This window comes from Hypanus sabinus, chromosome 2, assembly GCF_030144855.1.
Source record: "Hypanus sabinus isolate sHypSab1 chromosome 2, sHypSab1.hap1, whole genome shotgun sequence".
NCBI lineage: Eukaryota > Metazoa > Chordata > Chondrichthyes > Myliobatiformes > Dasyatidae > Hypanus > Hypanus sabinus.
Window position 1 is genome coordinate 54,311,267 of NC_082707.1, and position 26,116 is coordinate 54,337,382.

Here is a 26,116-nt window from a genome sequence, read left to right on the forward strand (position 1 = left end):
CATGTAGGATATTCATAAAACAGAATGCAGTAGGTCTGGTTCAAACAGTAGAGGAGCTGCACAGGCTTGGGTTATTGGAGGACCAAGACCTCCAGGCCCCATATCACAGTGCTACCTGTTGCAATCACCCAGGAGAGGTAATGCCAGGAACAGTGTGAGAGAACGCACTGGAATCTGTGCTAGGTTAACAAAATAACTCCCACAGGCTTGTTCTCCCGTCAATACAGCTCTCTATTGCTTGCTCCCTGGAAAACAATCTGAATTACCTTCATCTGCAACTAGCCAAGCACGAGATGAACTGCTGCTTGTTTATTCTTGCAGAAACACAGTTTCAGGACTGTGCATGCACCATCAATCTTTAGGCCATCCTGCTCAAATATGTGCTAGTATTCTTTTGTGATTGTACTGTGCTGTATTATAATTACATATGCTGTATCTTATCCACATGTGCTGTGTGAGACTATATGTACTGTGCTTTGCACCTTAGCCCCAGAGGAATGTTTCATTTAGCTGTATACATGAAACAGAAAGCATCATCTCAAAAACAGAACATAGGAGACAGAAACTGAGAGAAAAGGATGAAGTCCTTACAAGAGAAAGGATGGAAGGAGGTGTAAACTACATTCTCTTGCAAGCAGGTATGCAAAAGGAATGTTAGCATTTAATACAAAGGGAATGAAGTACAAGAATAAAGAAATCATGCTTCATCTCTGCACGTAGTCATACCAAACCCCTGTAAAATATAACTAAAAGGAATAACTTAGTGGGAGTCCAGATAAGATTCTCTAAATTGCTTCCTGGGATGAGGAGATTTTACTCTTGAGGAAATTTTAAGCAGAATGCAGATATGAAAATTCTCTGTGTGTTCAGAAGAACGAGAGAGATCATTGAAACGGATAAGATTCTGAGGGGGCTTGGCCATGTCCTGCATTTAACCTTCAGGACTTAAGTACTGTAACATTAAGAATACAAAGCAACAAACAAGAACAGGAAAATATTGTGCAGGAAAATGTACAGCACTGAATTTGGCATCACAATAATATTGACAGTGTACACGAAATGGAATTATTTGGTATTTTTAGAAACTTAGGCAAGCTTAAATATTATATATAACAATATGAACAGTTTGGGCTGTGAAACTGTACAGGAGCCTGGCTGCAGAAACAAGCCAAAATACATCATAATAAATTTGTCAACACTGCTAAATAGTCACTAATTTCACAGCTGAAATTTGGTTTTCAGTCTTGAATTGTTAATCAAAGTTCAAAGTAAATTCGTCATCAAAGTATATATACGTCACCATATACAAACCTGAGATTCATTCTCTTGTGGGTATTCACAGTAAATACAAAAAAAAGCAAACTAATAATAACAAATAAATAAACAATAAATATCGAGAACATGAAATGAAGAGTCCATAAGTTGTTGGAGCAATTCTGTGTTGGGGTGATTGAAGTTATCATCCCTGGATCAACAGCGTGATGGTGAGGGTCCTGAGGCTCCTGTATATCCTTCCCAATGGCAGCAGTGAGATGAGATCATGACCTTGATGATAGATGCTGCTTTCTGGCAACAGTCCCCATGTAAGTGTACTCAGTGGTGGGAAGTGCTTTACCCATGATGGATTGGGCTGCATCCATTATTTTTGTAGGGTTTTCCATTCAAGGCCTTGGTGTTCCCCTACCAGGCTGTGATGTAGCCTGTTAATATACTCTCCACCACACATCTATAGAAGTTTATCAAAGTTTTTGATAACATGCTGAATCTTTGCAAATGTCTAAGAACGTAGAGGCACTGCTGTGCTTTCTTTGTAATGGCTTTTACTGCTGGGCCTAGAACAGGTCCTCTGAAATAATAACACTGGAGAATTTTAAGATGCTGACTCTCTGCACCTCTGATCTGATGAGGACTGGCTCATGTACCTTTTGTTTCGTCCTCCTTATGTCAATAATCAGCTCCTGGGTATTACTGACATTGAGCGACAGATGGATGTTGTCACACGACTCAGCCAGATTTTCAGTCTCCCTCCTATATGCTGATTCATCACCACCTTTAATTCAGCCAACGACTACAAACTTACATATAGCTTTGGAGCTGTGCTTTGCCACAGAGTCATGAGTACAAAGTGAGTAGAACAAGGAGCTAAGCACACAGCCTTGTGGTGTACCTAATGACGATTGTGGAGGAGATGTTGCCAATCGGAAATGACTAGGATCTGCAAGTGAGCAAATCGAAGACCAGTTGCACAAGGAGGTATTGAGGCCAAGGTCTTGAAGCTTATTGAGTAGTTTTGAGGGAATGATAGTAGTGAATGCTGAGCTGTAGTTTATGAAGAGCATCCTGATGTATGCATCTTCACCTCTCAGTGTTTCAAAGTTGAGTGAAGGGACAATGCTGTTGACTGGCTGTAACAGGAGCCAAACTGGAGCAGATCCAAGTCACTCCTCAGGCAGGAGTTGACATGTTTCACCACCAGCCTCTCAAAACACTGCACCATAGTGGATGTAAATGCTACTGGACAATTGTCATTTTCTGCAAAGTTCCCATGGCGCTGAGTTAAAATAGTTCTAAATCTCTACCACCTCAGATTAGGCAGCTCGAGTTTTTTCTTCATCGTTTGCTATACATTGCATGTTTTGGAGCAGTAATATCCAATTTGCAAAATAACATGCCAGAAATACATCTTTAAAATATGAATCTGGTTTATTAAAGATTGGTCTTACAACATAAACAAGCATTAGATACATTATAAAATGATGTCACACATTCATATACTCTACTGAAGGGTTGGTGCTGAATGGATCTTTCTCCTGGTGAGAGAGTCTAGAAAAGGTGACATAGTAGTATAACAGTAAAGATTACTACTGAGGATTGAGAGGAGGAGGAATTCCTTCTTTCAAAAGGCAGTCCATCTTCAGAATTCTTAACCCCAGTAAATGGTGAACAAAATCAAAGAACTGCATTAGTCTAATGGCAAACCATTTTCTGGGTATCCAAGATTCAGATAGATATCTATATTGAATAGATATGGGACTATGAGGAATGGAATAGAAATGGAATTGAGCATGTAAGCCTGATTAGCCATGAATTATGACCAAAAGCCCACTTGAAATATCCCTGCTCCTTTTTATCTGAATCTCATGTGTGAGTGCATTATATTTTCACTGGCTAAATACTTGATCACTGGAAAATTAAGCACACTCTGCCATTGTCCTCTGCTTTCTCAGTAACAGTCACTTCCAATTTATGGTGAAGCAGAAAACATTTCTTGTTGAAGCTACTTCACAACTGCTTTATAAAATCATCTAAATATCTTCCTATGGAGTGATAACAGCATGAGGGTTGGAGCACAGCGAGGATACACCAAAAATATGGAAATAGCACAGCATGAATTCTACATTTTGAAAATACATCCTAAATAATGTAGTTTCAAGACAATATTCCACATTTTCAAAGTTGGTATTTGATTAAGATTCAAAGCTCAAAAGTAAAGCACTTCCTACCTAATAGCATTTTACTTGATTGATTAGAGTGTAAAGTCAAAGTACCAATTTCACTAAATTCTAAATTAATGAACTCAATAGTTCTAAATGACTGAGGGTCTAGTGTGCAAAAAAAAGTCAAAATACCTAAGGTTAATTAATCCCCAATGTGAACATAAATAATTGCTCCAGACACTTTCGTTAAAGATTATCCAACCACAATTTCTAAAACTTAATTTCATCCTTGTGAAATGCCGAGGCATTTCTCTAATGAAACAGAAGCCAGAGAAAGCAAACCATCTTTCAGAGCCACCATACATCTGCCGTGAAATGGCTTTCAAGTCCAAAGATAGCAAAGGAAGTCAGTTAGGCAGGGCACTAATGACTACCTCTATAGTTCCTTAAGTATGCACAGTTCCTGGTCTTGTCTATTTTTGGGGAAGAAACTGACTGCTGGCTACCTAAAACTTTTCTTCCCCCACAATACTGACATTTCCTTGACATGAGCAGGTTTGAAATTACAGTCTTGGATTTCTGCCCCATCTCTTGCCCTTGAAAGGTGAAAGACAGTTTTGATTACAATTCTTAGACAAGGACCAAAACAAAACATTAATATAAATACCTACATGGAAACAGTTCAGAGATCTCTTTATTATTAGAGATGAACTATCTATGTATAATTACTTATACTGACATTGTCAACCTACATATAACAAAATCAGCTGAAAAAGTTGAATCTATGAATTGATAAAATAAACAATGCACAAATGAAAATATTGCTTATATTATGGGAAAACATTGTTCAAAGTATAGGAAAGAAGTATCAGTAAAAGGAATACATTTTTTCCCTGAGCAATTGACTTTAGAATTAAGTATCCCCACATCAGCTCTTACACTCTAATGCAGGCAACATCCAGGTAAACCCCTTTTGCACCTTTTCCACATCTTTACAATAATGGAGTAAACAGAACTACATACAGTTCTCTGAAAGTAGTGTTATGATCCCAGCCCCCTCCTTCGTGAGAATCGCAAGAGCGCCCGTTTGGGGGGGGGGGGGGGGTCAGTAGACCCAGGAAGTGAGAGAGAGAGAGAAACGTACCAAATTGCACGTCCCACCCGGGATACAGAATAAGACGACAGTGACTATTGTCTCATGGAGACCACGTGAAAAGCCCTTGGGCAAGGTGGGCTGGTTGAGAGAGAGATTGCATCATCACAACCTGATTGACACCTGCGACCCCGTGAGGAAGTATAAAGGGGAGTCTCAGGGGGACAGCCCCCTCAGACGCACCAAGAAGACACGAGAGTGTTCCCGCAGCAGCAGGAAGCCATTCTGAAGGAAGCCACGTGCGTTAGATTCTGGGATTGGAATTTGTGGCTGGAATCACAGAAAACCGCTTTTAACTAGCATCGGGTCGAGGAAACCAACGCTCCCCCGATTTCACGGAAGATTCATCAAGACTCGGCAAGTTCTTTCTCTTCTCCCCCCAATCTCTCTCTCTCGGTCGCCCCACGTGAAACCCAGCGATTTTCAAAGGGCTGAGGCCTGCAGACTTTCTGAGTGACTTTTATATTTCCAACGGACAATCTATTAACCCCTAGACATCAGCAGAGCTCACTTCTTAATGATGATTATTACTATACCCACACTTTAGATTGAATGTTGACGATGTGCATTATCTGAATGTATGTATTAACCCTACTTTTGTGTCCCTTTATAAATAAAACGTTTGAAAATAGTGACATCAGACTTCAACGGACCTCTCTATCTTTGCTGGTAAGTTCTCCAGTTACGGGATTCATAACAGTAGTCTGACTGACATTTAGAAATTTAAGATTAGAAATTTAGTTTAGAAATTTAAGGAAAGGGTGGAATCAAACATATACCGAGCTAGCCCATGAAAAGGGGTTGCTCTTGGACCATTGGTGCTCCGCGGAAAGGGTGGACGAGGATTATGGGCGTCTCAGGGAGTTACTCTTGATTGAGGAATTTAAAAGTTGTGTTCCAGAGGAGGTCCGGATGTATTTGAATGAGAAGCCGGATAAGTCCATGTCAGAAATTGCTAGGTTTGCGGACAAATATGTCCTAACCCACTAAACAAAGACTTCCTCGAATAAAGGTCCCCAGAGAGACCGTGGGAACGATCGAGAAAGTCCGACGAGTGAGGCAGAGGTTCCACCGGGAGCTAGCGGTAAGGTTGAGGGGGAAAGGCAAGACGGCCAGAGGGTTCCGGGTTTGACCTGTTTTAATTGTGGAAAGGAGGGGCACATTGCATCTCGATGCTTTGCTCCGAGAAAGGAGATAGGAATAGGGAAAGCCGCAGTCCCTATCAGGTGTGCCGTGGTAATCCGCAAATCGACCAGAGAGCCGAGGGTAGACAGGGTACAAGAAGGCTCTGGGAGTTGTCTGTCACACGGAACCGTGTCTGTGACGGAGGGAGACACACCAGTTCCCGTATGAATCTGGAGGGATACGGGCGCTGAACTATCCCTGGTTAGCCGTAAGGTACTAGAATTTGGTCGGGAAACAGGCATGGTAAAGGTGGAAGGAATAAATAAAAGGATAGAAATGGTGCCCTTACATAAGGTCATTCTGGATTGTGAGCTGGTGTATGGATCAGTTGAAGTGGGGGTGCCCTCAGAATTCCCGAGAGCTGACGTGGACATCCTGTTGGGGAACGACTTAGCAGGGGGTAAGGTTTGGTTAGCCATGCTGCCGACCTGGCGACCAGCGAGTGTGGTGGCCCCGCCCCTGGCACCCAAGGACCCTCTCGCTGGCGCGGTCACTCGCAGCATGTCGAGAGAGAGAGCTGTGAATGAGAGCAGTTTAAATCTGGCCAGTTTTGATTTGGCCGAGATGTCTTTGCTGACCCTGTGCCATGAGGGTTTCGAGGGTGGTAAGACGAAGAGTAGTAAAGTGAAAGGGGGTAAGGGAAAGGAGATAGATCTGCCTTTAGCGAAGAGAAAGGTCCTAAAGGTAGGAAATAAAGATGAGAAACAGATAAAGCTGTTAAAAGGTCCAGAGTTGGACATGGATGATCTGTCTGGTGTGGCAGAATTGTTTGAAGAACTTGAGAGTTCAAAAGGTGTTCCCGATAATGAGAGGAGGGCAGCCCTAGATGAAAAGGATACCCTTGCCTTGAAGGGGTCTGCTGAAAGAGCCGAGGAGGTTGTTTCAGCTCGCAGGGTTGCGCCTTCCCCGGGTGGGAGCTGCCCAGAGAGTAACTGGGAGGATCGGGGGAAGTTAGAATGTGAAAAAGGCACGGGTGTTGAAAGCCTGGAAGAGGCCAATGTTCCGATTGAGTGTGTCCAAGATGGGGATGCCCGAGGTGCTGAACCTGGTAATGGAGCTCAGAAGAAATCTGAGGTATCTGATTCAGTGGAACGGGGCGGCCGTCCTTGTGGGTCAGATAGACTTGGTTCAGTGGGAAAAGGGTTAACCTTGGTAACCGGGGGAAGTGTGTTTGTACTCGAAGGTGGGTTCAAAGTTAACGCCGAATTTAAGAATGGGGGGGGGGGGTGAGGATTGTTAGCGAAGGAAACGAACAGTCTGTAGTTTCCAAATTGAAGGAAGAAATCTTAAACCTGGCAGATCGCTCACAGAGTGAGCTGGGGAATAGCGGGCCCCCCCCCACCCTATTGTTATGCCAGGATGGGGTGTGAAAAGGCTGCCTTCGACAGGCTACTTGAGCGAAGAGTTCGAATCAAACACCAATAGCCTGAAGGGGACTGATAAAAGGGCCAGCCACCTGGGTGAAATCAAAGAATTGGGTGGAGATGGTCTAAGTCTGGGGCATGGTGTTGCTAAAATAACCCCAATGAACGGGGCGGGTGGGAGTTCACCATGCAAAACTACTCAAGTTCCCCACGGGGGGGCTCACTGGAAAAGAGGCGACGGTTAATGGGGATGCCATTGTTAGACAGCCAAGCAGGTTGAACTGGTTTGTGCCAAAGCCTGTGAATAATAAAGACAGACTAGACCTTTGGAGACCTGCCGGTTAAGTTAAACGACTGAAACGATTAGTATTCGCATAAACTTTTGTAAATGCAACTAAGCTAAGGTCACACCTCCTTAGTTTTGTTTAGGAGAGAAAAAAATAAATAGGTGGTTATTGAATTGAAGTCTGATGTACAGTTGGCAATGTTAAGATATTAAAGAAAGGGACACTGTAATCGTTAACTACTTAGATACTGACTGGAATGTATAACGGTAGTACTCTGTGAAAAGAAAAAACGTGTATTGTGTTAGATTCAAAACTCCTGTAAGACTGTGTACCACTCCGTTTTAACCGCTGGTAAAAACGTTTTAAGAGGGGAGGTGTTATGATTCCAGCCCCCTCCTTCGTGAGAATCGCAAGAGCACCCGTTGGGGGGGGGGGGGGTCAGTAGACCCAGGAAGTGAGAGAGAGAGAGAAACGTGCCAAATTGCACGTCCCACCCGGGATACAGAATAAGACGACAGAGACTATTGTCTCATGGAGACCACGTGAAAAGCCCTCGGGCAAGGTGGGCTGGTTGAGAGAGAGATTGCATCATCCCGACCTGACTGACTCCTGCGACCCCGTGAGGAAGTATAAAGGAGAGTCTCAGGGGGACAGCCCCCTCAGACGCACCAAGAAGACACGAGAGTGTTCCCGCAGCAGCAGGAAGCCATTCTGAAGGAAGCCACGTGCGTTAGATTCCGGGATTGGAATTTGTGGCTGGAATCACAGAAAACCGCTTTTAACTAGCATCGGGTCGAGGAAACCAACGCTCCCCCGATTTCACGGAAGATTCATCAAGACTCGGCAAGTTCTTTCTCTTCTCCCCCAATCTCTCTCTCTCGGTCGCCCCACGTGAAACCCAGCGATTTTCAAAGGGCTGAGGCCTGCAGACTTTCTGAGTGACTTTTATATTTCCAACGGACAATCTATTAACCCCTAGACATCAGCAGAGCTCACTTCTTAATGATGATTATTACTATACCCGCGCTTTAGATTGAGTGTTGACGATGTGCACTATCTGAATGTTTGTATTAACCCTACTTTTGTGTCCCTTTATAAATAAAACATTTGAAAATAGTGACATCAGACTTCAACGGACCTCTCTATCTTTGCTGGTAAGTTCTCCAGTTACGGGATTCATAACAGTAGTCTGACTGACGTTTTACATAGCTGTAGTATGACCTCCTTACTTGTACAGTCAACACCCTACCAATGAAGGCAAGCAGGCCATATGTCCCATTTACCATCTTATCCACCTGCACAGCCATTTTCAGAACTAAGGATTTGGACCCCAAGAACTTTCAGTACGTCAATCCTGTTGAAGGGCCATTCATCACATACGTTCTCCTTTCATTTGACCTCCCAAAATTCAAATCCTCTTTGTTCTATCTGCTGCTTCTTTGCCCATATTTGTAACTGATTTACATCCCACTTAATTCTTTGATTGTCCTGTTCAACAACCTCAGTATCATCTACACAGCATTTTCATTTAAGTCACTGATATACATTTGGGCTATGTTTTAACTGCCGTTTCTCCCAAATTCAGAAATGCTTTCATTTTAAAAACTGCCTTCTAAATATGCTTAATTTTCAAAGCTGGGCTAGAACTGAGAGGAGACATAATTTTGCATTGGGATTTTAAATATTCAGAAAGGTGTAGATCACAATTATTTAGTACATTGAAAATGATGGAGAGATTATTTCTGGGTGCCGAGAGATACAGGATTCTGGCAGGAAAATTGAGGCATACTGTTATCTATATTTGAAGGATGCTTGGCTCATTCCTACTATTAAAATCAACTATTTATCAAGTGCTGAATAAATAAGAACTATTATCATTTTTAAAAGACTATAAATGTTTAAAAATGTTTAATATTAAAAAGCATAACAAATGCCAAGTTGGCCTTCCCTATGTTCACAGGGTCAATAACCCTAACCCACCTTAAGAAAGCCAAGAACACAAGATATTATCTGCAACCTGACTGTATAAGCACTGCAATACTCTTTGTTTGGGCCTGACAGTTAGTCCAATGGCAGAACAGGAATTTAAATATCCCAAAGTTCAAAAGTTTAAAATACATTTATTATCAGAGTATGTATATATTATACATACTAAGATTCGTCTCCTTACAGGCAGTCACAAAACAAGAAACCCAAAAAGAGCCCATTTGAAAAAAGACCAACAGCACCCAAATCATGCAAACAATAAAAGCATGCAAGCAGCATTCAGAACAAAAGTGAGTCCATAGGCACAAAGCCCAGAGCAGCCAGAGCAGGCCCGCAGCCTCAGCTTCAGTTTATCATATAATGGAGCAAAACGTTGCAGGCAAGAAACCCGGAGCAGGGCAAACGTCACAGAGCAGACAACAGAAATGGACCAATCCCTTGCCCTTTCAAACAATCTGGTGTTTAAGTTGTCCAAACATTGAGTTGTTCCTCGCTCTAAGACCCAGGCCCTGATGTACTTTGGGTCTGAACCTTGGCACCACATCTTGGCCTGCACCCGACATTTCCAAATTGGCCCGGCCCTTAGTTTGATCAGACCTCACTCTCAGTTTAGGTGGACAGGCTCCAAAACTCCTCCTCCTCTGACTTTTCTCTGCTTCGTACGTCCCTAGTATATGACTTCCAATACATCTTGGACTACTACATCTGAATGAGCATGCACGGATGTCTAGGACATGCTGAGGCACGATTCATGGGGAGCCAGCTATGCCCTGAAGAGCTATGCGATGTCAGTCACCTTAATTTGATGCAGTGACTCTGGTACAAATATTCAAAATGTTGATTACATGCAAATGTTCAAACTAAATTTGATTACACCTTCTATTATTATTCTACTATCATAATCACAATAAATATCACATTAAAATACTCAAGCCAAATGTCAGCTGGCAGCTTGATTGGTGAGAGGAAATCTAGATGAATCATGATTATCTGCTCAAATTGCATTAAGGTGGCAACACACATTTTCAAAATATAATGCTTCTCAAAATCAATCACAATTTATATGCGAGAGGACACAATAATCCAATAGAACACACTGACAAAAGTAAATGCTACAGATTAAAACATTGAGATTAATACAACTGAAACATAACCCACTTGCAAGAACAAAAAGCATGTTAAATACAAATATGGGTTAGACAAGTCAAGTGAGAATATTAGCAGGCTTTGTAAACAATATATGGACCACTATGTGTGGACTATTATATGATAATGTATAGTAGCAGGGTAAATCACATAACCATACAGAACACTCCCTGTCAGACAAATTCTCCAGTACAGCTGACATCACTAAACTTCAGCTGTATATGAATAAACAGACTAATAGTCTGAAGTCTTATATTTCAACATTGCTGTTTATAAAACATTTATGCAGGATATAAATCCAACATATTCATTTTAATAACTATTTTCCAAATCACATGTGTGTATATGTATATGTAACTAAAATAATGGGTTAATTTAATACTCCACTAGAATATGGTTAAAAATCAAAATCAGATCTTACTTCCAATAAGTTATTTGCACTTTTAACTCCTTCTGTTGTTCTCTTCAGTGCAGTGATGCTAACATTATTTCCATCATTAACATTTGACTCTAAAGAGAGAAAAAAATGAGCAAACAAATTACAATGGCAAGATAGAACAACTGGAACATAGATAAGATATTGCAATTCTGAATACAGTCCCAATTGAAGGACAAGTTCTGCACGATCCCCAGGTCAACCCTTCAATCTTTCATTAATGCCTGAGTTTGACTGAAAATACCAAGTGCTGCATCACCCAGGCTTTGAGTTAAGTACTGCTGACAGCCCATGTGTAAACTGTAAAGCACAGCTGCCATAGCTCTGAATCTTGGTTCTGACTGGCTTGCAATCAGTTGCCACACAAAGAAATTCATGGACTAAACTGCAACTACTCTGTTGCTTCAGTATTTTTATAATTACAGTGAAATTTGCACATTGCGATATTCATCACTATTTCTGAAACGAATCCAAGAGCATTTTCAATTAGAAACATGCGTTTAAAGCTTGACCAAGGTTTACACTGGAGAATCACAAGAAACTGAAGGAAATACAAGTAGCAGTACCAAATTACATACTTTTACAATCATTTAATGTTACTTGCAATAAGCAAATTCCTTCCACCTACTCCACAAAACCACTCATTGTTACAATGAATATTATTTTATGTCCTATCATTTTACCATCTACACTAAAATTACTCTTTCTTGCATGCTATTGCGAAAATAAACATTAAAATCAGAAAGCTCGCTCTCTTTTAGCCTCCAGTATTTTCCCTTAATGACATTATTCATTTATGTTTTTTCAAACCACAGGGAACATCACTGCCAAATCTGATTCTCATGTTATTTAATAAAAACAAACATGCCTTTAAAGCAGACTTTAGTTAGGTAGTGGTCTAAAACATCAACACTAATTAACTTTGTTTCACCCTAACACAAGATTACTTGCGTCAAATTTACTTGACATCATCTTACTGGGAACTTAATACTTTCCAGGGCTTTGAAACATGCAGTGCCACAGGGTATATTATTCCTCCAGTTAAAGGCAAATGCCATTCCATTTCATCCCTCAATGAAAATTAAATTATTCTTTTTAAATAAAATTTTAATATCCCATTTGAGTACTACCTATTTATAGTGTGGTAATTGCAATTAAAAACATCAACAACTCAATGAACTAAGTTCTTACAAGCTCAAGAGAAAAAAAGATGTTTTAAACAAGTTAAACTTAATGTTTTCCTTTTCTTTAAATTTATTTCCTCCTTGACAAACAAAGTTAGACCTCATTACTGGAATTTGATTCAATCTACTTGTAATGAGACTACCCAATTCAAAAATACAGTGGCTTCCAGTTAATTGGGTCATTGGTTAATCGAGGCAGCTGCTTATTTGGGACAACTCTTAAACAACAAAACTAATTGAGAAACTAGTCGGGATTCCCTTCATTTATTTGGAGACTATTCCACTTAATTCTGACAGGAGACTATTACCAAACAACTTCCAACTAGTGTCAGATGCATGCACTTGTGTAGCCATAAGACACTACACCATTCTTGGAGTAAACAGTTTTTTAAGTAGCATCAGTTGCATATGCTTGTACTCAACAGCAGTGATTTTTCTCAATTAAAGTTGACAAGAAGTAGGAAGAGGCCAATTCAGAACTATTTTGCTCATCAGTTTCAAGCATTCAGGCTTGGAGATGCGATAAACGGCTGGGAGTGAAAATGAAACAACTTCACTCTTTAACAAATTAGGAACTATGAAAACTTTGAAGGTATCAACAATCATCTTGAATGTTACAATAAAAATAAAGATTTGGATGTTGCAATTGTCAATAGCATTGTATGAAGGTGGTCCATTATCTACACTAGGTGTATGTACTGATTTTGTTATTGGCAGATGAATTCCTCCATCGATAATTATTAGGAATAAATACAGTACTACTGATAGTGTCTAATTTTTCTGTATTTCATTTAAATATCTAATTTGTTACTCAGTTAAATGGTAGTTTGTCTTTTTTATACCTTTTTAACCATTTCCATGAATCCTCAGCTATCTGGGACAGCTGCTTAATTGGGCCAAATTGTATTGGTCCCAATAAACCGGAATCAACTGTATTTTTCTTTATCCCAATATTCATTGCTCTTATTTGCTCATTTTCAGGACATGGGTTTCATTGGCAGGACTTGCATTTATTCACCTGATTTCACTGCACTTGGGAAGGAGGTGGCAAGCCATGTTATTCAACACTGCAAGGCATTGGGTAGATACACTGTCTCAACATGGGAATGGTTGCAAGTAAGGATATTATTCAACTTGAACCAGAGCCTTCAGGTGGTGGTTTTCCCAGACGCTTGTTTCCCTTTTCCATCCTGGTGAGAGGTTGCAAGTTTGTGAAATACCGAATAAACTTGGAAATAGAGCTATGATACATGAAAGGACTGACCACTTTTATTTTCTGAGGAGTTGTGAATGGATTGGACATCTCTCCTTCCAGCATGACCTGTGTCCCATCTGGCTGATATACACTGCTCCGCTTTCTCAGGGAATCCTGTAAATGTCAACTGACTGAGTCGCAGGTTATCCTTAACCCACATAAAATGTGATTTGAGCTTCCTTACTTCTGGATGGTAGTAATCTGGTATTACTTCAGGATCCTGCGATCCTTCCAGAAACTCTGAAATATAAGGAAGATAGGCAGTAGCAGCAGATTCCTCCTGTTGTTAGGGTTCCTGGTTTTTCCTTCAGCCCTTTTAAGGGCCCAATTGATTTTCTTTACCTTCTGGCCAATCTGTCAGAACATTGTACATAATCATTTTATTTCCTCATGGAGTCTCTGCAGGTCCAAAATGGTTTTCTCATGGAATGCCATTAAATATCATTACAGTAGCCTTGGCTAGTATCTGCAGTGGATGATAAACAATGCAGTTCTACTGAATGGTAGTAGACTGGACGATATTGAGCATTTAATTGTTGTTGGAGCATTCAGGCAAGTGGAGAGCACGCCATCGTGCTCCTGACTTGTGCGATACTGGAAATAATCCAGGGTCACAGAGGGTCAAATAATAACCAGACTTTGACCTTCTCTTGTAATCACCATGTTGAAGTAGTTGATTCAGCTGAGCATGGGCATCGTTGACTTCCAGGATGTCAATGTGAATTCCGTGTTTGAAATCACATTGAATATCAAGAGTGGGTGTCATTAGAGTCTGTCTTGTTGGAAATAGAGCTATGATACATGAAAGGACTGACCACTTTATTTTCTGAGGAGTTGTGAACGGATTAGACATCTCTCCTTCCAGCATGACAAAACAACAGCACTAAGTCTCTAGACTACTTGAGGACAACTTGACCATCTTAAGGAAATTCTGCCCCCGATTTCAGCAATCTGAATGATTGATTGAACCACAACTCCAAGACAGAGAATCATAAGCAGAACATGAAATGATCTCTAGAAAGAAAATTAAATTGACTAAAATGAATTACAGTCAGTAATTACCACCACAATCAGCTGAAATGGCTACCTTAAAAAATACTTAGCTAGAATGTTCGGCAGTGGCAAGATTAGATTTGTCCCTACACATTGATCAGATCTTGAATATCAATAAGCTGCAATTGAAGAAAGATTGCCAAAACCCATGCACATGTGTGAGGCACGACTTCATCCATTGGAATGATTTCTCATCTATGTACAATGATTTCAGATTTACTAGAGCCACACACAGTCAAATGCTGCTATGAAGGAGCCCCACACGGTCAAATGCTGCTGTAAAAGGGCTGAGATGAGTTGAATGGTCCAGACAGAAAAAAAACACTGGGCACCAGTGAGTAGGTTAACTTCAAAGGCCACTTTCATGAAATGCTGCTGATTGATAAGCAAGATATGACTGATATTAAAAGAAAAACCAGCCTCACCACAATCACACATTTTGAACAAATAATAACTCTTCAAGCCAACAATTTTAGCTTCATACACTAGTAATATTTAACTCTAAATTTATTGTTTTGTTTTATTTCTTTTCCAACCACAGTGCCAATTTTGAATTAGCAATGGGGATTCTTTGGTTGTCTTTCGAAAAACAGCTCAGCTAGTGATCTGTCAATAAACGGTGTGAAGACTATTTCACTATTATCAGAAAATATGCTTGTCCGCAATCCAGGGATAGATGGATTGGGAATTTGGACCCAGCATTTGATTAAGGAAGACATTTTTATTAATTTGTACTGTGTTTTCAGCAATTCCATTACAAGCCATGGATCTCTAGTACATTTTCCATCATTTTTAAATTTAATGAATAAACCTGAGGTGTGTCATCCAAGAGTTTTCTCAGGAAGCCTTGAATAAATCCTCCAATGCATTCAATATCTTGTTCTTAGATGTTTTATCACTTTGAATAACATTTATAAGAAATAAAAGTTGGCTTTCTAATGCAACAAAATCTCTATGTTGCCACTCCATTTATTAGAAAGCCATTCTCATGATTATAAGGGTATTCATTTTGGCTAATCAATTGGGAACTGGTGCATAACTCCTTATTGCTTTAATGTTTCTTACATAACTCAAGACAACACAAACAACTCCATGTTATAGGAGGAAGAAATAAAATTTCTGCTCACCTTCTCATTCATTCAATATCATCACAGCTGATTTTTTTTTCTTTTCGGAACCATTCTCTTGTACTAAAACAATATTCCTCAATCCTTTAATACCCCAAAATCTCACCTCCATCTAAAGTATTTCTGTCTCAAGCAGATAAAGTTGAGGTCCATGTTTATGTGATTCACTAACAGAGGAACTGGCAATTTTGGGTTTAACATTGATATCATGGTTGTTTGAGATGCTCTATAAGCATACAAATATGGAGCCTTTTAGACCACAAGACCATGAGACACAGGAGCAGAATTAAACCATTTGGCCAATCAAGTCCACTCTGCTACCCAATCATGGTTGATTTATTTTTCCTCTCAACCCCATTCTCCTGCCTTCTCTCTATAACTAAACAAGGCTGCATAAAGAAGTTGTTGATTGTCCATCCACCACAGATGACATTCTTCAATATAGAATTATTTTGTGGCTGGTTTTATCTTATCCATAAAGTTGCAAAGATAAATAAAGAGATTCATAACTGCTTCCTGCTAATACAAGTGCATTTGAGCTTATTTGTCATCTCTGAACTTATGTCATTGCTGAACCATTTTTTTTCTGTTCTGTAGATTACATAGACATATAATTCTATCTGTATTCTTCATGCACTGAAAATAATCTGGACACTGTCAATGACCTTAAGAAAATTTCATTCATTTTCCCGATGTCAGACACAGCTTCTCTTCATGAGTAAGTTCACAGAATCATTCATCACTGTCTAACACAGTAATACTAATCAAAATTTTCTCCCCCCTTCAAGCAAAATTAAACTCAGCAGGGAATCAAAATAAGAAGAACTGGAATGGCCATTGGCTTCATGTCTCCTCTACATGGCTCTTATTGACACTAATGGAAAGGAGAATCAGACCAAGTATTAAATGGAAGCTGAATTGTTTAAGCAAGTTTTATCCAAATATAGAATCAAGGGATATGGGGACAAGGCAGGGACTGGGTATTGATAGTGAATGATCAGCCATGATCTCAGAATGGCGGTGCAGACTCGAGGGGCCGAATGGTCTACTTCTGCACCTATTGTCTATTGTCTATAACAAACATGAAACATATTTCATTTCCCTATTACATTTCTAACAAAGATTGTTTGTACTGGTTTCAAAATAATAAATTAATTCTAAGCTTTCCTGCTATTGCTAAAACTTGTAAGATGATCTACCTTTGTTCTATCCTCTGTCAAACAAAGCTTCAGAGATAAAATGCAACATGAACATGAATCAGTTCAACTGGAGCAACATTCAAGAATATGAAACCATTGGCCTCCAGACATGTAGCTGTCACCACAAATACAGCCTCTGCAGAATATGAAATACAAGCAAACCATTCAAGTTCACATTAATTATGTTAACAATAACTTATATTTAAACAATGCAAGTAGTAATCTTCCCAATGAGGGCATTTGCACAACTGTTATAAAACAAAATGTGACTCAAGGGACAGAAAAAGAAATCATGGATCTTAATTAAAGAGGCAGGTTTTAAGTGTTTTTTTCTAAAGAAGAGAGAAATGTTTAAGATAGGAATTCCAGACTTGGGGCCTTGGAAAATCATAAGCACAGATGGCGCAATAAAACTGAATAAAACTGGAGATATAGTACATATTGGCAAGAATTATAAGAACTAAGGCATATTAGATCATTATAGGGCTAAAGTAATTACAGAGATAAAAAAAAAGTCTATTCAGGCAAGGATGATAATTTTAAAATTGAAAACAGGAGCAAACATAGTTCAACAACCATAGTGGTGGTAGTGAATGGGAACCAAGTCCAGGCAGGGGCAGCAGTGCCTTGTCCAACTCAAGGTTACTGAGGAATGCAAAGGAATAGTTACCTCGAACGTGCAAAAGTGAAGACTTCAGCTGCATGTCACCTGAACTAGGGGAAGAGCTGTTGTTATAGAAGTCACTGATCTGAGAAATGGAACAAATTCGTGGTCCGAGGTTTTCCTCATGTCAAGTTGTGGCACTAAAACTGCAAAGAGTCGTATTCCATCTCAAACAAGCATGCAAAAAGGAAAATAGAGGTGAGTTACTACTGCTGGTTAAAGATAGTAATACAACAGTGAGGAATAAAATTATCTTAGATGAGGTGGAATATGTATAGGTAAATCTAAGTAATAGCTCAGAGCATAAAACTCTAGTGGGTGATGTGTACAGACCCTCAAAGGTAGTGGTGATATAAGGAATGGCATTAAATAGGAAATTAGAGGTGTAAGACTACAATAAGACATAAAAGCAGAATTAGGCCATCTGGCCCATCGAGTCTACTCTGTCATTCAATCATGGCTGATCCTTTTCCTCTATCTCCTCCTCAACCCCGTAACCTTTGATGCCATGTCCAATCGAGAACCTATCAACCTCCGCCTTAAATACACCCAACAACCTGCATGTGGCAACAAATTCCACAAATTCACTACCTTGGCTAAAGAAATTTCTCCACATCTCTGTATTGAAAGTGCGCCCATTTTTCCTGAGGCTGTGTCCTCTTGACCTAGACCAGGGATCGGCAACCCGCGGCTCTGGAGCCTCTTTCATCTCTGTGCTGCGGCTCCCCGTGGTTTGTTAGTTTTTGAAATGTAATTCGAAATTTGAAGATTATGGTGATCTTGTACAATCTAAAAACGTTGTGGAGACCCTATCTCCTGGCACATCCGAACCGGCTCACAATTAGCCACCGTTCCGGCTCAGGGAGATAGCCTACGGGGGTTTGTGAGTACATGTCTTTTGGAGCATCCGCGCCCACGGGGACGGGTTGAGGGAGGCTTTAAAGCAAGGCTGTTTAGTTCGAATAAAGTTACCTTTGACTGCAGTGTCTTTATTTTAGCGCTGCGTGTAGCACACCGCTACAACGTGTTTTTTTATCGCTATTAATATACATCACCACTGCCAATGCCTGACACCCGCCAGTGCGCGCTTTCTTTTAATTCTTCGATCCAAGGTAGGCTAACTATGGAGTAACCTTCAACCCAACATCTTTTTTTCGGAGTTCAAAATGTTTTTGTTGCATGCAGAAATGTAATTTTGTTTTCTCTGCAGGAGTTCATCAATTTCATAAATGCAACACATTATAGTTTGTATATACATAGCATAAAGGCAAAAAAAAACCGTTGTATGCAGTGTTATTTCATTTTAAATGTCAAAAGGGTTTGGTGGCTCTCAGTGTTTTCTTTTCTGTGGGAAATGGGTCCATATTGGCTCTTTCAGTGGTAAACGTTGCCGACCCCTGACCTAGACTCTTCCACCATAGGAAAATCCTTTCCACATCTACTCTGTCTAGGCCTTTCAACATTCGAAAAGTTTCAATGAGACCCAGAGCCATCAAACATTCCTCATATGATAACCCTTTCATTCCTGGAATCATCCTTCTGAACCTCCTCTGGACCTTCTCCAATGCCAGCACACCTTTTCTAAGATGAGGGACCCAAAACTGTTCACAATAGTTAAAGTGAGGCCTCACCAGTGCCTTATAAAGCCTCAGCCTCACATCCTTGATCTTGTATTCTAGATGAATGTTAACACAGCATTTGCCTTCCTCACCACTGACTCAACCTGCAAGTTAACCTTTAGGGTGTCCTGCACAAGGACTCCCAAGTCCCTTTGAATCTCAGATTTTTGAATTTTCTCCCTGCTTAGACAATATTCCACACATTTATTTCTACTACCAAAGTTCTTGACCATGCATTTTCCAACATCGTATTTCATTTGCGACTCTCTTGCCCATTCTCTTAATCTGTCTAAGTCATTCTGCATCCTACCTGTTTCCTCATCATTATCTACCCCTCCACCAACCTTTGTATCATCTGCAAAATTGGCAGCAAAGCCATCTATAACATCATCTAAATCATTTATATACAGCATAAAAAGAAGTTGCCCCAACACCGACCCCTACAGAACACTACTATTCACTGGGAGCCAATGAGAAAGGGATCCTTTTATTCCCACTCGCTGCCTCCTACCAATCAGCCAATGCTCAAACCATATTAGTAACTTTCCTTGAATACCATGGGCTCTTAACTTGGTAAGTAGCCTCATGTGTGGCACCTTGTCAAAGGCCTTCTGAAAGTCGAAATATACATCATCCACTGTATCGCCTTTACCTATCCTATTTGTAATCTCCTCAAAGAATTCCAACAGGTTCATCAGGCAGGATTTTCCCTGAAGGAAACCATGTTGACTTTCTACTACCTTGTCCTGTGTCACCAAGTACTCCATCACCTCATCCTTAACAATTGACCTCAACATCCTCCAAACCACTGAGTTCAGGCTAACTGGTCTAACCAAGGCAGTTACAGTAGAGTGACAGAGGTGACTTTAATCAACACATTAGATCTAATTATGGAGGAGGTATTCTAATATGCCTTTGGTTTTTGGATCAATATTTTAAGAAAGCAACTAGATAACAATCCATCCTGTACAGAGTGTTGTGCATTAAAAGGAATCTATTTGAAATCTTATGAAGATGGAGTGTGACTTTTTTTTTGACATTAGGGTGTTAGATCTAAATTTAGTAAACTATATTTGCACAAAGTAAGAATTGGGCAAAATACAATGAGCAACATTACCTACAGGATTGATACTGGATCAACAACTGCCAACATTTAAGTATGTCGGAACTACTGCTGGAGTTCTCTGTGTCGAAGATGATTGTTCACTTGAGTCTGACACGAAAATTAAACAGGAAAGATGGCTCAAACATAGCTAAAGATAGAGATACTATTAGATCCAAGAAAGAGACATAAATTGTTCCAAAAAAAAAAACAACCCTGATAACGCAGAGCCAAGGGATTAATTAAGAGTAGGTAGAGGGGTAATAGAAAATGAGAGTAAACTTGAAAGGAACATAAAGATGATCTGTAAATGTTTCTATGGCAGCCAATATGAAAAAAAGTGAAGACAAAAAATGTCCCCTCGCAGTCAGAAACAAAATTGTTTATTATGGGGGAAAAATAAAGATAGACAATAGGTGCAGAAGTAGACCATTCGGCCCTTCAAGCCTGCACCACCATTTTGAGATCATGGCTGATCAATTACTATTAATACCCTGTTCCTGCCTTGTCCCCATATCCCTTGATTCCCCTATCCATAAGATACCTATCTAGCTCCTTCTTGAGAGCATCCAGAGAATTGGCCTCCACTACTTTCCAAGGCAGTGCATTCCAGACCCCCACAACTCTCTGGGAGAAGTTTTTCCTTAACTCTGTCCTAAATGACCTACTCATTATTCTCAAACCATGCCCTCTGGTACTGGACTCTCCCAGCATCTGGAGCATATTTCCTGCCTCTATCTTGTCCAATCCCTTAATAATCTTATATGTTTCAATCAGATCCCCTCTCAATCTCCTTAATTCCAGCGTGTACAAGCCCAGTCTCTCTAACCTTTCTGCGTAAGACAGTCCAGGCATCCCAGGAATTAACCTCGTGAATCTACGCTGCACTTCCTCTACAGCCAGGATGTCCTTCCTTAACCCTGGAGACCAAAACTGTACACAATACTCCAGGAGTGGTCTCACCAGGGCTCTGTACAAATGCAAGAGGATTTCCTTGCTCTTGTACTCAATTCCCTTTGTAATAAAGGCCAACATTCCATTAGCCTTCTTCACTGCCTGCTGCACTTGCTCATTCACCTTCACTGACTGATGAACAAGGACTCCGAGATCTCTTTGTATTTCTCCCTTACCCAACTCTACACCGTTCAGATAATAATCTGCCTTCCTGTTCTTGCTCCCAAAGTGGATAACCTCACACTTATTCACATTAAACGCCATCTGCCAAGTATCTGCCCACTCACCCAGCCTATCCAAGTCACCCTGAATTCTCCTAACATCCTCATCACATGTCACACTGCCACCCAGCTTAGTATCATCAGCAAATTTGCTGATGTTATTTTTTATGCCTTCATCCAAATCGTTAACGTAAATGGTAAACAGCTGTGGTCCCAATACCGAGCCCTGTGGCACCCCACTAGTCACCACCTACCATTCCGAGAAACATCCATTCACCGCTACCCTTTGCTTTCTATCTGCCAACCAGTTTTTTATCCATGTCAATGCCTTCCCCCCGATGCCCTGAGCTTTGATTTTACCCACCAATCTTCTATGTGGAACCTTATCAAATGCCTTCTGAAAATCGAGGTACACTACATCCACTGGATCTCCCCCGTCTCACTTCCTGATTACATCCTTGAAAAACTCCAACAGATTAGTCAAGCATGATTTACCCTTGGTAAATCCATGCTGGCTCAGCCCAATCCTATCACTGCTATCTAGATATGCCACTATTTCATCCTTAATAATGGACTCTAGAATCTTTCCCACCGCCGATGTCAGGCTGACAGGTCGATAGTTCTCTGTTTTCTCCCTCCCTCCTTTTTTAAAAAGTGGGATAACATTAGCCATTCTCCAATCCTCAGGAACTGATCCTGAATCTAAGGAACATTGGAAAATGATTACCAATGCATCCGCAATTTCCAGGGCCACCTCCTTCAGTACCCTAGGGTGCAGGCCATCTGGACCTGGGGATTTGTCAGTCTTCAGTCCCATCAGTCTTCTCATCACCGTTTCCTTCCGAATGTCAATCTGTTTCATTTCCTCTGTTACCCTATGTCCTTGGCCCATCCATACATCAGGGAGATTGCTTGTGTCTTCCTTAGTGAAAACAGATCTAAAGTACTCATTAAATTCTTCTGCCATTTCTCTGTTTCCCATAATAATTTCACCCAATTCATTCTTCAAGGGCCCAACATTGTTCTTAACTATCTTCTTTCTCTTCACATACCTAAAAAGACTTTTACTAACTTCCTTTATATTCCTGGCTAGCTTGCGTTCGTACCTCATTTTTTCTCCCCGTATTGTTTTTTTAGTTAAGTTCTGTTGTTCCTTAAAAACTTCCCAATCATCTGTCCTCCCACTCACCTTAGCTCTATCATATTTCCTTTTTTTTATGCCATGCAATCCCTGACTTCCTTTGTCAACCACTGTGGCCCCTTTCCCCCCTTTGAATCCTTCCTTCTCTGGGGGATGAACTGATTTTGCACCTTGTGCATTATTTCCAAGAATACCTGCCATTGCTGTTCCACTGTCTTTTCTGCTAGGCTATCCGTCCAGTCAATTTTGGCCAGCTCCTCCCTCATGGCTCCATAGTTTCCCCTGTTCATCTGCAACACTGACACCTCTGAGCTGCCCTTATCCTTCTCAAATTGCAGATAAAAGCTTATCATATTGTGATCACTACCTCCTAATGGCTCCTTTACTGCGAGATTGCTTATCAAATCCTGTTCATTACATAACACTAAATCCAGAATAGTCTTGTTCCTGGTCGACTCTCGTACAAGCTGTTCCAAGAATGCATCCCTTAGGCACTCTACAAACTCCCTATCCTGTGGTCCAGCACCAACCTGATTCTCCCAGTTCACCTGCATGTTGAAATCCCCCATAACTACTGCAACATTACTTTTGCCACATGCCAATGTTAACACCCTATTCAACTTGCACCCAATATCCATGCTACTGTTTGGTGGCCTGTAGACAACACCAATTTGGGTCCTTTTGCCCTTACTGTTCCTCAGTTCTATCCACAGAGATTCTACTTCTCCTGACCCTATGTCCGCCCTTGCAAACGACTGAATCTCATTCCTCACCAACAGGGCCACCCCACCCCCTCTGCCCACATTGCTGTCCCTACGATAGCACGTATATCCATGTACATTCATTTCCCAGGTCTGATCTCCCTGCAGCCATGTCTCCATTATCCCAACAACATCATAGTTACCCATTCGCACCTGGGCTTCAAGCTCATCCGCCTTATTTCTGACACTTCGTGCATTCAGATATAGAATTTTTAACCCATTTCTCCTCTCACTGTTTGAATCACTGCCTATTGTGCTTAACCCAGCTCCCCGAACTCCCATTGGGCTATACACCCCTAGAATTTTGTTGTCCTTCCTAAATTTAGATGAACTGATTGCTCAAATTATTTGGGTATGCCTTCGCAAAGAATGACAACATAACCTGTAGTTTGATTGCCTCCATCCCAGAAGTGACTCAAGAAATAGCAAAAGCATTAATGTTTGTTTTTCAACATTCTTTTCATTCTGGATCAGCTCCTACATACTACAGAGTGGCTGATACTACTCGAATATTTAAGCACAAGGGAGAGGAGATAAAAAGGGGAAATTATAGATCTGTGTTTGACAGTGAAGGTGGGAAAGTACTCGAGTTTTATTATTAAATAGATAATAACAAAGGATTTGGAAAACAGTGACAGGGTAAATCAACGTCACCATGGACTGGATCAAATTTTTGAAGATGTAGCTGATAGAGTGTATCAGAGCGAACAAGTAGGCATACACAAGGAAACCTGCAGATGCTGGAAATTCAAGCAACACACACAAAATGCTGGTGGAAAGCAGCAGGCATGATGCACTAGGATTTTCAGAAGGCCAGTATAGAAATATCAGTGCTCAAATTTAAAGGACATAGATTGGTAGTTACACAATGACATGGATATAATACTGGCTAGCAAACAGAAAAAACTTTATGAGCCTAGGTATTGAGTTCAGGAAGTAGGATGCATGCTACAGTTCTACAAATTATTGGTTATAATACACTTGGGAGTATTGTGCACATTTCTGGCCACCACACTATCAGAAGGAAGTGATTAAATTTGAAGTAAGTTCAAAGTAAATTTATTATCAAATTACGTACATGTCACCACATACAAGCCGGGATTCATTTTCTTGTAGGCATTTACAATAGAACAAAAAATACAATGGAATCAATGAGCACTCAATATGCAAAAGACACACTGTGTTATGCAGAGCAAGGACTACAACAGTGTAATATAATCAAATATTTTTACTGAATCATGTTAGTAGCAATAAAACACTGGCTAACAGAGAGTGGGAGCTAAAACCAGACCTCCGAGACAAAAGACATGGACACTCGAAAGCCTGCACCCAAAAGACAGTGCCCCCCCACACTTCGGAGGCCCAGTCAAATCACCGCATGATCTATAGCCTGTATGTTCGCTTGCCACATTCTTGCAATCAATCTGACATAGTACATCTTTCTCCGCTATAGGTGGTAACCACAGAGCAAAGGAATAAGAATCATAAACCGAAAAATGATGGAATGTCTATCCTGCTTGGTAGCAGTCAACTGGCTGGTGTACCATTGCGGACTGCTGGGCAGCTTCCCACTCTGTGCCTTCCAGGTTAGCTGATGTCAAGAGCAATGGATTGTGAATCTCCTCTTCTCCTGCTGAAGCATCCATTAGTTCATCTGCTGAGACACTGGCTTCATCAGAAGAGGATGCTTCTGTAGCTTTCTTGTGTTCCCCATCTGTTCGCTGGTGTACATGATCCAAATATCTTCTACCAGCTTGCCCTATTCACCACACAAGTTCTGCTACTTGACTGTTACAATGGCAGATGACAACCAATCGCAAGTTTTCTTGCTGCAAGATGTGCATGTTGACTTTGTCTCTGGTTCTAAACATTCGCAGCCTTGTGTACAAATCATATTTTTAGTTCATGGTTACTTGCTTACCAGAACTTTGCTCCTGCACAGCTGGCTGTATCACATCTGCTCTCTGAAGTATGTCAATTTCTTCTACCTTTGGGCCCAGCAGACATGGCATCGAGCTGGCCTTGTAACACTTCATTTGGCAGTTCTCCTTACATTTGAACTTAGCTGCTGGACCACAGTATTGACCTGAAGCATCACCTTGCTGCTTTTGTAATAGACAACTCAGGACAGGGTCTCCCCCAGCACAGTTAATGCAGAACAACACCAATGACAAGCTGCTCGATCTGCTGATCTATCCGAGGCCACCAGACAAAGCTTCAAGTCAGCGCTTTCGTTTTGATCAAGTCCAGATGACCAGCATGAAGTTCCTCCAAAACTTATCTCTCAGGATAGTAATCCCCACATAAGGCAACCCCTTTCAAAGGCAGGTTCATTCTAGCATTGGTTAAAATTGAGGAACTGAAATTTCTGCAAAGCTAACAGCATTGTGAAGGACCCCACACACCCCTCATACAAACTCTTCTCTCTCCTGCCATCTGGCAAAAGGTACCGAAGCATTTGGGCTCTCACGACCAGACTGTGCAACAGATTCTTACTCCAAGCCATCAAACTCCTCAACACCCAGAGTCTAGACTGACATCTACATCATTTATCATTATATTGAAATTTGTCCTCTACTGTGCCTATTGTCATGTTTATTAATTTATTTATTAATTATCATACTTCCCTGCACTGTTTTGTGCAGTCCTGTGTAGGTCTGTAGTCTAGTGTAGTTTTGTGTTGTTTCATGTAGCACCACGGTCCTGGAGGAACGTTGTTTCATTCTTACTGTGTACCGTACCAGCAGTTTATGGTCGAAATGACAATAAAAAGAGACTTGACTTGATATTCCAGCCATTTTGGATTGCCATGTAGACCGAAGACAGCATGGAGTCTTTTCCA

At 40.7% G+C, this 26,116-nt stretch overlaps 1 protein-coding gene across 9 annotated transcripts in view; it reads right to left on the reverse strand.

Annotated features, from left to right (window-relative positions):
• LOC132378867 (inactive N-acetylated-alpha-linked acidic dipeptidase-like protein 2) overlaps positions 1–26,116 on the reverse strand; it is a 937,774-nt gene that overhangs the window by 737,481 nt on the left and 174,177 nt on the right. For 8 of the 9 annotated variants that reach the window (XM_059946120.1, XM_059946130.1, XM_059946141.1 and 5 more), the window contains one exon: positions 10,980–11,068. The exons of the other annotated variant lie outside the window; for it this stretch is intronic. The gene's annotated coding sequence lies outside the window, so the exon portion shown is untranslated. The remainder of the gene's footprint in view (positions 1–10,979; positions 11,069–26,116) is intronic. 9 annotated transcript variants of the gene reach the window in all.